We start from the raw sequence: 14,812 nt of genomic DNA, 5'->3' as shown, positions 1-14,812 counted from the left end.
CCTGACCCCGACACCCCGACCCCGACACCATACCCTGACCCCTGACCCCGACACCCAGACACCCCGACACCCGACCCCCCGAGGCCGACGGGGTCTTATATTTGTGAATTATTAGTTAGGTCATATATTTTTCGATTTTGTTATGAAAAACATCATATATAATTGTGTTGATCGGGTTGATTTAAATGTGCAGTTGTTTCACCGCTACGAGGTTTGGTGTTCGACGACCTCGCCGTGCGTTTGACGAGCTCTGCCCCTTCGTTCGTGGGTGAGCACAAATGACATGTCCTCCTCCCCCATTAATTATTTGCTCTGTTCCGGTGTCCGTGCCTATGAAATTTGATAGCTAGCTATATATGTGTATTGAATCATCAGTATGCGGAACCAATATGTGTCTCCCATTCGAAAGCGTCATAGTTAAAAATATGCATGCATTTGCATATTTATAACCTTGATTCTTTCGAATTGTCCAACGCTATCCATGGACAGCCCGAGTATGTGTAGATTGGGTTCATATTCTCATATGCTTTGCTCCGGATCCGACGCATAAATTTCGTCAGTGCCTCCCTTGTTGTTCTCCGGGTACACATCCTCTCTGTTTATTGCAGAGACGTGTATCAGGAGAACAGCGGGGAGGTGCTGCCGAAATTTTACGTCGGATCCGGAGCATAGCATGGGAAAATGAACCCAATCTACACATACTCGGGTGGGATTAGGACCTATCATTACCTATTAGAGTGTAGGTTGCATGGACGTAATAAAATTGACAAAGTAGATCAACTGATTAATATATACATGGTGAATTATATATATAATTGTTGTGTGTCCAGTAGCTCTGAAATTCAAGATGAGTGATCGTGCGTGGATGTATACCGGTCACGCTGGTCAGAATAAGTAGTGCGCTGAATGGTTCACAAAAACCAAGGGGTTCGTGCAAGCCGCATTTGCAAATGGCCAGAGAAAAAACTGGTGCCCCTGTTTCCGGTGCGGCAATTGGGAAAAGATGACATAGGCTAAAATGGGCGAACACCCGCGGAAGAATGGTTTTACGCCTGATTATACGGTGTGGACATTTCATGGTGAGTCTGCCCAACGTGACCGAGCTGAGGTGGATCGTCGTCGCACCGACGAGCATGGTACCGGGATGGAAAACATGGTACAAGACTATGATGATACTCGGGATTCGGACGAGGAGATGGAGGAATCTACAAAGGCCTTCAATGAAATGTTAGAGTCTTCAAAAGGTCCGCTCCACGAGCACACTGAGCTTTGTCAGTTGGATGCCATCTCACAAGTAATGGCTCTGATGGCTCAGTTCAACTTGGCAGAGAATGCTACGACGCAATTATGACAGTATTTGGACGCTTTCTACCCAAAGGCCATGTAATGCCTGCAAACCTGTACCAGTCGGACAAAATCCTCCGTGCATTGAAGATGCCCTATGAGAAGATACATGCCTGTGAGAAAGGATGTGCCTTATTTAGGCTTGACTATGCGGACTTGAACTATTGTCCCATTTGCAAGTCTTCTAGGTGTATTCGGTGTGGGTGAGAAGACAAAGACCAAAATCCCCGTTAGTGTTCTTCGGTATATGCCAATCGTACCAAGACTTCAACGTCTTTTCATGGCCGAAGAGACGGCCAGACAGATGACATGGCACAAAACATGCAAAAGAACCAAACTAGATGCAGATGGGAATCTGATGATGGTACACACATCGGATGGTGTTGCGTGGAAAAAGTTTGATGAATTACATGCTGACAAAGCGGCAGATCCGAGGCATCCTCGAGTCGGCATCAGCACGGATGGGTTCAGTGTGTTTGGTATGACGGCAGCCCAATACAGTTGTTGGCCCGTATTTGTCTTTTCACTCAATCTCCCCCCCCCCCGGACAGATTATGCAAAGAAAGAACATTTTCCTGACTTTGATAATTTCAGGGGCCAACTATCCACGGAAAAATATGAATGTGTACATGCAGCCACTTAATTGTTGTGTATCTGCTATCGGCGAAGGAGGTACCGAGTATTATGGGAGAGTTGAAGCAATTTATGAACTTCTATTCTATGGTGAAAACCCACCGAATGTCGTAGTCTTCAAATGTTATTGGTTTCAGCCGAAGGAGACTAGAAGGACTCATGAACATATAGGGCTAGTTGAAATCAAGCAAAGCACCCATTTAGATGTTCCTGATGTCTATATTACGGCTCAACAGGCGACCCAAGTATTCTATCTACCGTGGGCCTGCCAAACTAATCCAAATCTGAAAGGTTGGGATGTTGTTTATGAAGTGCCGCCACGTGCTAGACTATCTCCCCCAAAGGAAGAGGATTATGAACCTCACATTAACCCAGACACATATGAAGGAGAATTCTTCCAAGAGACACGTCTTTCCAAAAAGCGTTTCAAGAACCGGTATACTTCACCCCAAAACATTGAAGTAGACAGCGACAGTGAATCCCACATCACCCCAGAGGAGGAACAACAAGAGCCGGAACAAGAAGAGGTTACTGCTGCGGATGACCTGTCAATGCTTGACCGATTACGTAAAGGTGGCCTTCCACATGTTGATGCCACTGAACCCTATGAGCCCGTCATTGATTATAGTGATGATGATGATTATGCATTTATTGATGATACTGATCGAGATTATTAGTAGTGTCAGGTATTCAATTTTTTTATGTTGTACTTGATGATGATACACTTAAGTGATATACATATTATTATTCATGTCGGTATTTTTTTATGTTGTACTAATTTCGTTTACTATTTGTCATGGCAGGTGTTGAAAGATGGAAGGGGAGCCGACTGAGGCCAAGGACAAATGTGCCCAAATTGAAGGTGTGCCACACCATCAAGGTAGCTCCAGCTTATATCACTTCGGGTGGAACTGGGTATGTGGTTTGCTTCATGATTAATGCAATTCATTCATCATGCTAGCTTGAGCCCTTTAATTACTAATTTACTTTGTTTCTCTCTTTCAGGCATGCTACAATAAGACGGATAAGGTGCCAGAGGGGTACGACCTGTATGCCATGGCCCACACTGCCTCTTACAAGCAAGTCAAGGGGAAGGCGAGGAAAGGGGAGGAGTTTAACCCGAGCCAGATTCCCATTGATCCAGAGCAAGTGATGATATCTGGTGGCGGAAGGTCCCGTGGCTCCATAGCCATTGATCCAGAGATTGCTCCTGAGACCACGATGAGTTTAATTTGAATGGACGTTACTTGTTAGTCTTAACATTTGAGTGTCATCATGCTAACAAAAGATTGGAAATGATCTTTGGTGCAGCGTAACTCCACACAAGCATCACACGATCCTTCTCCAGCCACTGACACGAGCCAGCCCGCTCCTACACCTCCATGATCAAGGTAAGTTTCTCTAGTTTTTTTCTTAACAAATGCATAAAGACCTATACTTAGCTTTATTTCCTCCAATATGCTTACCTTAATGACCTAGAGTTAGCTTCTTTTCCTCCAAAATGACTTAATAAGCTTACTGACCTCCAAAACCAGCCATTTTACTTAAGTTAGCTCTAAAACGATCCATACTTAGCTTTGTTTCCTCCAAAATGACCTAAGTTAGTTATAATATGCTTAGTTAACTAGGTTTGCTCAATAATGACATGTACTTAGCTTACTTATGTAAAAAAATGCATAATTAGCTTAGTTAGCTCATAAACGATCCATTTTACCTACGTTAGCTCTAAAATGATGCATTTTACCTAAGTTGGCTCATAAACGATCCATTTCACCTAAGTTACCTCACAAACGATGGCGTGCTTCTTCTTCTAGTCTTCTTCTAGTCACCTTTTCCTAACTTTCTTATTTGCCATTTTGCAGATTTCATTCAATTCTCGGAAGCTAGCTTGCTATGATGGAGTGCTTGTTTTTTATTTCATTCTCTTCTAGTATTTTTCTAGCTTGCTACGATGGAACTTGCTATCTTTATGAAACTTTGCATTGTAATATGTATGTGCAACTTCCTAATGGTTGGAATGTGTATGTGCATGTGTATGTACAACTTCCTAATGGTTGGAATGTGTATGTGCATGTGTATGTGCAACTTCCTAACTTACTTATGTGTATGTGCAACTTGCTATGTATGAATGGATGGAACTATATATGTATGTACGATGAAACTTATGTGCTGTTAAATAGCCCTATGAAATATATCTATATATGTCATATATATTTGCTATGAAAATTGTTGGATTTACAAAAAAAAAAACAGAAAAAAGAGCCAATATGCAGGCTCTTTGCCGTCCGCCACCGACGGCAATGAACACTTTGCCAACAGCCGCGGACGGCAAATAAGGCACGTGGCAGCCAACTGTGCTTCCTGGGAGCTGACCCATTTAGTCAGTTTGCCTACAGTGGCAGACGGCAAAGGCAGGACGAATTTTGCCGTCAGCGGTGGACGGCAAAGTCCTGCCTTTAGCCACCTATCGGACTAACAGCGAAATTTTTACCGTCTGTGTTCTTTGCCGTCCGCTGCTGATGGCAAAGGCCCCTTTGCCGTCAGCCACCAAAAGCAGACGACAACGTAACTCTTTACCGGACCTTTCTTTGCCGTTCACTTTTGCCGTCCGTGGCGGACGGCAAAGACTTTTGCCGTTCGCCATTCGTGCTTTTGCCGTCCGCCGTGGCAGACGGCAAAGTAGCTAATTCCTGTAGTGTAATGGTCGTTGTCGTCATGGTCACCGGTGTTGTGAGGCCTCAACTTCTCATCGATCTGAACGAGTGCCTGTCGGTTATTGAAAGATGCAATGATGGTGGTTGTGTAGACGTCTATGATGTGGGTCCAAGCCAATCATCAAACGTGTGGGAGACAGAGATTGTTGATAGCGAACATACGCCACCTCACAATCCTTGTGTTGGGATGTTAGCTTTGACGGATACACATGCGAGCATCGAGGAGAAAATGAAGGCTTGAAACATAGGTAGTGGAGCGACGAACATCTTTCCGAAAGAAGCTACACTACCTCGCAACCATTGCGCTGGGGTGTCAGCTTTGACTAATAGACATGCAATTATCACCGAGAAATAAAACTCTAAAACCGCACGCATGGACGAGAGGCAAGGAAAACTTAGGGGAAATCGACGTAGAGTTTGTTGACATCCCCACAATCAAGTTTGTACCCTCGCCTTGTGCACCCCTGGTGGCATCAAGCCAACTTGATGGAGATCCAGAGACATTGAAGGAGACAATTCTCAAGACGAGGGATAGGTTCAAGCTTTTGCGTCTGACTCAGAGAAGGACCATCCGAAGGTCCAATTTACCAAGAAGGACACCAATGCATTTATTGAGGTATGGGGCACATCCGAGTATTCATGAGTTCAAGGATGTTAGGGAGGCACACCTAGTCATGGCGGACACCAACCTACGAAAACTTGGGTTGGAACCGCCTAATCCCATCACCCTGGAGGAAACACGAGGCCGACCTCGGCTACAACTTTTGATATACGAAGGCTGAAGTTCAAGTCTATGTTGGACATGAAGATCTGGCTACAGGAGTACGCCGTCAAACATCATTGCCAATACATAATATTCAAGTCCAACAAAAACAAGCGCTATGATGTGATGCGCGAGAAGGAAGATTGTCCTTGGAAGGTCAAAGCGAGCAAGACCTCTAGTGGTTGGTGGAAGATAAGTAGCTATATATGGCCGCACAATTGCGGCGACAAGCACCGGCAACTGACATCCACTTTTGTTGATCAACGGCATGCCAAAGCCATCAAAGCTACGCCTATCATCTCCGCATCATCTTTGGTGAAGTTCATATTCTTGATATTTGAGTATCATGTGAAGCATGGGAAGGCGTGGAGGGAAAACATGACTCTGAAGATGGCTTACGGTGATTGGGAGGAAGTGCATGGAAGGCTACCTAGGATAATTTAAGATCTTCCGTATTGGACGACCGTTTCATTCGTTCTACGGAAAATCAAAAGCGTACAGATTTCTCGACATCCAGCTTCACAGTTTGCGCTCATCCAAAGGCCCTAATGACATTGCAAAGTAAAAAAAATGTTCATGTTTTTTTGCTGTTGGGTTTTCCATTGTTTTTCTTCGTTTTTTTTCATTTCTTTGTGAAAACAGGAACGAATATTCTTTTAAAATTGTATCGCAGAAAAACATTCTTTTCAAAACTGCATGAAGAAATTAAATATTTTCTGAATATGCTTTTTAAACATACGAATTATTTATACACACATTTAAATTTTTTTAATTACAAATTGAACGTTGTTTCAATACACGCTAAACTTTTTATATATGGATGTTGACCATTTTTTAAATATGTTTTTAGGAATTTGAACGTGTCTTTTCATACACGCGAAACAAATTTGAACGCCACAAATTTAAATGTTTTTTTGGAATTTCGAATGTGACTTTTTTTGAACGTGAAAAAATGCAAAGAAACTTTTCAAAAACTGGAACACATTTTGAAACTCTTAACAAAATTTTAAAATTGAGTAATTTTTTTAAATCACGAACAAAAAATTTCAAAACACAAACAATTTTGAAACTCTGAACTTTTTTTTTAAAATGTGACCATTATTTGTAATATTTGAACTTTCTAAAAAATATTAATAAATAAATAACTAAGTCCGTATAGAAACCGGCCTAGAACCATCTAGAAGGTTTCCAAAACAGGCATTTGCTGAGGCAACAAACGGATTAAAATGGGCTGGCTCATGTTCACTTGTATCGATCGGTTCTATGAGAAATAGCGACCGTCTGACGCAATAAGAGGCAAATAAGGTTTTGCCCAACACGAGCCCGAAGGGAGAGATGTCGTGGCCTAGTTGGGCGAAGGCTTAAGCATTTTTTATTTTCTATTTGGTTTATTTATTTGTCTTCTTTTTGAACATTATTATTCTTTTTAAAACCAGTTCAAACATTTGAAGAAAAAAATTTAGAATACCAAAAAATTTCATTCAAATTTTTTTTACAATTTTAAAAATGTTCTGGAATTTCAAAAAATGGTCATGTTTTTTAATTTTTTGTTCCCAAATTTAAGAAATGTTTGTGTTTCAAAAAAATCATAAATTTTTAGAAAGTACGTGGTTTGTCATATGTGTTCAAAATTTTCATAAATTATTCAGAATTTGTTAAAATTTTCGAAAAAAGTGTTCCACTTTGTAAAAGTTTCATACACAATTTGTTCATGTTAATGGATAAGGACATAAATTACAAATAACAGAAGTATTCAAATTATGAAAAACTGAATGCTCATGGATGCATCCCAACTAGTGGTTTTATTGGACTATGGATAAATGACCTCAACTTGCAGCAGTCTGGCATAGACATATCAAGCATTCATGTCAGGTTTGAATGACTTTCAACACAGTTTGCACGTTGCGACATGTACAACCATTTATCGGTCCCTTCTCACCGAGAAAACTTTAGAAAATACAAAGCTTGTGAAAAATCCAAACAACTTGATCTGTTCCAAAAATAGTGTCTCAAACTTAGTACAATTTTGTACTAATAAAGCTAATACAAAATTGAGACACTTATTTTGAGACAAAGAGAGTATGAGGTTTAGTGTGGTTTACACATAATTAGTAAGTGTAAGGAGAGATAATACTAGGTGTCGAGCGACAACACCAGCTCCAAACGATCTAGTTGTCCCTTCAGTTTTTATTCGATGGCCAACTTGAAATACTAGTTTGCATGCCTACAGTCCTTCCATTCTCTACCAAAAATACAAAAGAGGCAGACTCCAGAGCGGGTGGCAGGCAGCTGATACTGCAGAAGGCGTCCTGTTCGCGTGCTCGGGAAGCCTGAAACACTGGTCAGCTTTGTGGGGTTTTCGACATGGGCTCCCAAGTCAACCGTGTGACATGTATGCTCGTGAACTGTTACCAAGGAGGAAAATGCAGTCTCAACCTTTCTGTGTGTGGCTTTACGCAGTGTGGCGTTTTCTCCCCTGCGTCGTCGGTAGCCGGAGCAGTTAAAATTTCTGAACCTAGGCCCAGACCATGGCACACAGTTAAAAGAATTTGAATCCAAGATTCCGAAATTATCAACGAAAGTGGCTTTGATGAAATTTAGCACTAATCATTTGTGAAGTACGAGTGCATCATACTCAGATACCTTGTGTGTAGATCTAAAGGCATGTGCGTTCCTTCAGATAACATTGGCAATTGAGGTCAAATTCAACATGCGCTGATTCAGAGAAAAGTTTCTTCAATGTTTCACTTACAATATTTATTCAGATTTACATCTCCCCAAAATTACCAAAATCAGAAGTTAAAAAGTGTTGCAGCCATGACCAGAAAATGAGCTCAAAATGTCCATCAAAGATTCACTAGTCAACTTTCAGAAGATTAAAACTCGGTGCAGGAGCACAAGCATCACACTTCAAAAGTTAAAAGTGTTTTCGAATATTGTAAATATCAAAGTCCGGTTAGGAAAGTTGCAAAGTCATGTACAAACAATTATATAGTATACAATTTAGCATCCAAGCTCGTGAACATAAAAAAGAGAAGTTTAGACAAAATAAGCTATAATTCTCCTGGTTTAGCGTCTGGAAAATTTCGCCATGGCCCCTGGATGTGCTTTTATCTGCACTAAAAATACGAGTCAAACAATTTTTATATCACAACAACAATCTCTCTAAAAAGGTACAAAACCAGGAGGTTATGTTTGCAGAAACAAAGCAAGAAGAGGGAAGCTCGGCAACACCGCAATTACATAGGTGTAATAATCCATCCATCTAATTCTACTTGTTACTCAGGATCACGAATCATCAAAAGCATTGCAAGAAGGATTGGAGGGGGTGTAAGACTTAGGGTTTTGGGAAACTGCACGACACCCGTTAAGGGTGTGGCTATCTCATATATATAAGGGGTACACCAAGGTGTATGATACAATATACAAGACATATACAGAAGCTATATGAAAATACAGTCTAACACCCTCCCTGAATCTTAACTATGCCCTGAAGTACAAAGTATGTTAAGATTGCGCCTGCAGCCTACAAACTGAGGTTGTGGAAGAGGCTTCGTGAAGATGTCAGCAAGTTGATCTTTGGAGGAGATGAACTTGATGCGGAGTAGCTTCTGTGCAACACGTTCCCGTACAAAGTGATAGTCAACTTCAATGTGTTTTGTCCGAGCATGAAACACTGGATTAGATGAGAGATATGTAGCTCCAATGTTGTCACACCAAAGAACAAACGACTGAGTTTGAGAAACTCCCAACTCTCTCAATAAGGACTGTACCCATATGATCTCAGCTGTAGCATTTGCAACTGCTTTGTATTCAGCTTCAGTGCTACTCCTGGACACTGTAGCTTGTTTGCGAGCAGCCCAGGCGATCAAGTTAGGACCAAAGAAGACATCATGCCCCCCGTGGATCGCCTGTCATCTGGATTACCAGCCCAGTCTGCATCTGAAAATGCAGAAAGCGTAGGAGACGGTGCTGGCTGAAGAAGTAGACCATATGAGGCAGTAAAGCAAACATAGCGAAGAATGCGCTTCACCGCTGTCCAATGAGAAGTCCGAGGAGCATGAAGAAATTGGCAGACACGATTGACTGCATATGAGATATTTGGCCGAGTGATAGTTAAGTACTGCAGGTCACCAACAACGCTTCGATACTCAGTGGCATCATCAGAGGTTAGAGGATCTCCATCAAAAGCAGACACACGGTCAGTAGCGGACATAGGAGTCATAGCATGTTTGCATTTCAGCATACCTGCCCGTCGCAACAGGTCCATCGAATACTTATGCTGCGTGAGTGTCAAGCCAACAGAAGAACGTGAAACTTCGAGGCCAAAGAAGTAATGCAACGTTCCTAAATCCTTCACCGCAAAGTCACCACTAAAGGAAGATATCAGACGATCAGCAGCAGCATCCGAAGAGCTAATGAGGATAATGTCATCAATGTATACCAGAAGATACATCGTCACCTGAGGCCAATGCAGAAGGAAGAGCGAGGTGTCAGTAGTAGAAGGAACAAAACCAAGTGACCGAAGAACAGAGCTCAATCTGGCATGACAAGCACGAGGAGCCTGCTTCAGCCCATAGAGCGCCTTGACCAGGCGACACAGGTGATAAGGGCGAGCAGTATTAACGAACCCCGGGGGCTGACGCATGTAAACCTCCTCATCCAGAACACCATGAAGAAAAGCATTCTAAACATCCAGCTAACGAAGAAACCAACCCCGAGTAACAGCCAAGGACAACAGAAGCTGTATAGTCGTTGGTTTGATCACCGGACTGAACGTATCCTCGTAGTCAAGACCATACCTTTGCTTGAACCCTTTCGCCACTAACCGTGCCTTATAGCGTTCAATAGAACCATCGGCATGCTTCTTAACTTTGAAGACCCACTTGGAATCAATAATATTGACACCAGAGACCGGGGGAACAAGCTGCCAAGTACCATTTGTGAACAATGCCTGATACTCTTGCTCCATAGCTTGGCGCCAATGAGGAATCCCGAGAGCAACCTGAAAGTGACACGGTTTAGCCAAAGGATCTTCCTTAACATGAGCAACACATGCCGCAAGCCAGGCCACCGTCCCATCTTTGCGTTGCTTGGGACACACAATACCGGATCGACTGCGAGTATGTGGTCGAAGAGAAACAGCCGCAGGTGGTGCAGCAAGTGGCGATGGCACCAGCGATGAAGAAATATCCGGCGAAGCAGCCGGTGACGACATAGTGGCAACAGGCGAGGACGAGGCCGACCCAGGCGAGGCAGATCCGGGCGAGACAATCGACTGGGTGGGCGAACCAGTCGGCTCGAGGCCAACCAAGGCGCGGCAGCCCGGCCCAGGCGAGATCGCAGGCTTGGGAGAAGCAGGCCCAGGTGAGATCACCGGCTCGGGGGAGGCCGGTGCAGGGGAGACCAGCCCAGGCAAGGCCGACCCAGGCGAGACCGGCCCAGCCTCAGAAGAGGCCGGCACGGGCAGAGCCGGCGCTGAAGAGCCCGGTTCAGGCGTGCATGGCGCATGCATGAGGCCACTCCCCACGTCAGGTGCAGTTGATGGCTCCAGCTCCTCCAGCAACTCAAGGCGAGCTCCACGACCCGTTCCTGCAGCATGATTAGGCAATAACGCAGGAGAATATGCAATATCAACAAATTGAGCAGGCAGTGGGGAGGTGGATTGCGAGGAGGAGACTGGAGGTGTGAGAGTTGTGGACAAAGACGAGAACGGGAATACACTCTCGTCAAACACAACATCTCGCGAGATGTAGACACGGTTGGATGGAATATGAATACACTTGTACCCTTTGTGAAGAGAGCTATACCCAAGAAAAACACAAAGTTTTGACCGAAACTCGAGCTTACACTTATTATAAGGACGAAGATGAGGCCAACATGCACAACCAAAAACTTTGAGAAAAGTAAAATCTGGAACCTCATTAAGCAACAGTTCAAGTGGTGTTTTCATCCCAAGGAGTCGTGTAGGAAGCCTATTTATGATAAAACAGGCAGTGGAAAATGCATCACTCCAAAACCAAAAAGGTGCCGATGCATGAGCAAGTAAAGTGAGACCGGTTTCAACAATGTGACAATGTTTACGTTCAGCCGTGCCATTCTGCTGATGTGTATGAGGACAAGACACACGATGTGAAATCCCAAGCTTATTAAAAAAGGAATTGAGGTTGTGATATTCACCCCCCCAATCTGACTGAACATGAATGATCTTATGCTTAAGAAGACGCTCAACGTGAGCTTGAAATTGTAGGAACACATCAAACACATCAGATTTACGCTTGATAAGATAAAGCCAAGTAAACCGACTATAAGCATCAATAAAACTGACATAATAATTATGACCGCTCACAGAAGTTTGGGCATGCCCCCATACATCAGAATAAATAATCTCAAGTGGAGTTTTGGCGACACGACTCGAATCTGAAAACGAAAGCTGATGACTCTTGCCTTGCTGACAGGCATCACAGACTGTGGCAACATCTTTACTGGAAACAACGGGAAGACTATGACGATGAAGAACACTACGAACTATTGGAGTGCCAGGATGGCCGAGGCGTGCATGCCAATGGGCAGGCGACACACGGACACCAGTGAGTGCTCGAGGGGCAAAAGGCAGATCAAGTGCATATAATCCATCGCGCAGGCGACCTTTAAGCAGAACGTCCCTCGTGGCCCGATCCCTGATAAAAAAATAAAAAGGATGAAACTCAGTGAAAACATTGTTATCACGAGTAAGCTGAGGAATAGACAATAGGCTAGGAGTAGCATAAGGAACTCTAAGGACATTACGAAGATGGAGAGATTTTTGTTTATGAGTTAAAAGAGAGGCCTAACCAACATGTGATATGTGTATACCTGCTCCACTGGCTGTGTGAACCTGATCATGACCACGGTATGGCTCCTGAACCGAAAGTTTTCCCATCTCGCCCGTCAGATGATTCATAGCGTCCATGTCCATATACCACGTTGGATCAATGGGATATGATGGAGTGTGGCCTGCTTGACGAGCAGGCTCGTGAGCGGCCAAGGCAGCTTGTTTCTCGTTGCCTTTGCCATTGTTGCCGACGCCGAGGAAGTCCTGCTTAAAGCGGCGATGACAGCGGAAAGCAACGTGACCTGGAATATTGCACAGTTGGCAGGGGAGCTGAACGCCACATGAAGGGCAGCAAGCACACGAACGGCCACCACCGGCCGTGGGGAAGGGGGCAGCGGCAGGCGACCGCGGAGCCTGTGAAGTTAGTGGTACTGATTTGCCTGCTGCAGATGACTTGAAGGGCTTCCCTTTTCCACGAGTGGCAGCGTTGGCAGCAATGAAACTCAGGTTGGTACGGCGGGACTTGAGGCGCTGTTCCGTGGCAAGGAGGCGGGCGTAGAGCTCACGGGGTTCAATTGGAGTATCACAACCATTAATGTTCTCAGCAAGGTTATAATAGTCGTCGTCCAGGCCGTTCATGACGAAGGTTCTGAAATCCTCTTTGCGAAGCGGTTAACCAATGGAGGCCAAAGTGTCTGCAAGACGCGTCATCTTGCCGAAGTAGTCGGTAATGCTGAGGTCAAGAAGCTTGGTCTCCCCCAACTCCGTACGAAGAGTGTGAGCATGGGCCTGCTGCAGAAATGCGAAGCTGGTGTGAAGGGAAGACCATGCCTCCTGGGACGTGGCAGTGAAGAGGACCAAGGAGGACACCACCTCGGCGAGTGACGACTGGATCACCGAAAGGATGGCCTGATCCTGAGCCACCCACGCATGGTATGGCGGGTGATGTGGTGGAGGACACGACAAGGAACCGTCGACGTAGCCCTCCAGGTAGCGACTGCGGAGACGTGGCAGCACCTGTGCATGCCACGACAGATAATTGTCCGTCGTCAGCTAAACTGGGATTAGATGCGCGAAGTAGAACGGCGCACTGGCCACGACATGATCAGCAGGAGGAGGCGACGTGTAGTAGCTCATGTGGGATGAACCACCAGGTGCAGCCATGGCCGGAGGGTAGAAGCCGCCGTAGGGCAATGGCGGTGGCGGGGCCCTGTCCGACCCGGTGTTCGGGGCGCCAGGTGCAGCCGCATAGGGTTGCGGGTTTGAAGACACGTAGGGCGCCGATGTGACGGCGGCAGGAGGTGCAGCCGCAGCGGCCGCGTAGGGCGAGGCGCCATACGCCGCGTTATAAGTGGCGCCAGGTGCAGGCGTCGCCTCGAAGTGGCCCGTCGACGGAGGAGCTGCCCCGTAGGGGCCGTAGGGCAGCGATCCGGCAGGGACAGGCGGCCGGTGACGGTGGCGGTGGCTGATCCGAGGAGGCACCCACCATCGAGGACTGGCCGGTGTAGACCGAGACCAGGGGGCGCGAGGAGAGGAACGGCGGGGCAGGCGCCGTGACACGGGCCGGCGCGACGTCGGCGACGGAGTTCGGTGCGATCGCGGCGCGGCGGCAGCGGAAGACATAGGACCGGTTAGGGTTGATACCATGTAAGACTTAGGGTTTTGGGAAACTGCACGACACCCGTTAAGGGTGTGGCTATCTTATATATATAAGGAGTACCCCAAGGAGGTGTACGATACAATATACAAGACATATACAGAAGCTATATGAAAATACAGTCTAACAGGGGAGACTGCAGTAAGCTCACCTCAGGGCCAACTTCAATTTCAACAACGTTGATGTGGATGGATTTTTTTGCGGTTTGTGTTCACAGCGGCAATCTCTCCCCGCCACAGCTGCTCCTCCTCCCCACCACGCCGTATCCCGCCGATCTGCAGATCGGGGCCGAAGGCCATCAACGGCCGCGACGGACACCATGGTGGCCTGCACGCGTGGTGGTTGACCTGACCGAGCAGCCGCTGTCGTGGTCGCTCGGCATGCACGCATCGTCCAGCTCGCCTTGGGCTAGCTGCCTCATCCACCGGTCCACCAGGACTGTGACGGGGGAGTCCGTGGATGGGCTGCAGCCGCGCTCTCGAAGGCGACAGTCACACGGCTCTCGACAGAGGTGGCAAACGAGGAGAAGAGCACGTCGGCGAGTGCTCCTGCCCGTCCAGAACATCAGCCTCCCCATGCAGATCTTGGTGTAGGATGTCGTCGCTCCCGGTGGAGGAGGCGACAGGGAGGCTGGATCCGTTCCGTTGAGCTCCATCTCCGTGAGGATGGTGGGCCCTCGCATGGTGGCGTTGGTGCTCCAGAAAAGTGGAGGTGGAAGAAGAGCACGAGGCGGTGGATTTGGTGCTACGCGTGGAGGCAAAGTGTCGGCGTGGTGTGGGTGGAGGAAGAAGCAGAGGGTGAAGGGATAGAGACACGGGGTGGGGCGGCGCACGCGTGGGAGCAGGTGAGAGAGAAAGAGAGGGATCGATGGGTGTGCTTGGATTCAC

Source organism: Triticum dicoccoides, chromosome 4A, assembly GCF_002162155.2.
Source record: "Triticum dicoccoides isolate Atlit2015 ecotype Zavitan chromosome 4A, WEW_v2.0, whole genome shotgun sequence".
In the NCBI taxonomy this organism is placed as follows: domain Eukaryota; kingdom Viridiplantae; phylum Streptophyta; class Magnoliopsida; order Poales; family Poaceae; genus Triticum; species Triticum dicoccoides.
This window is presented reverse-complemented; position numbering follows the sequence as displayed.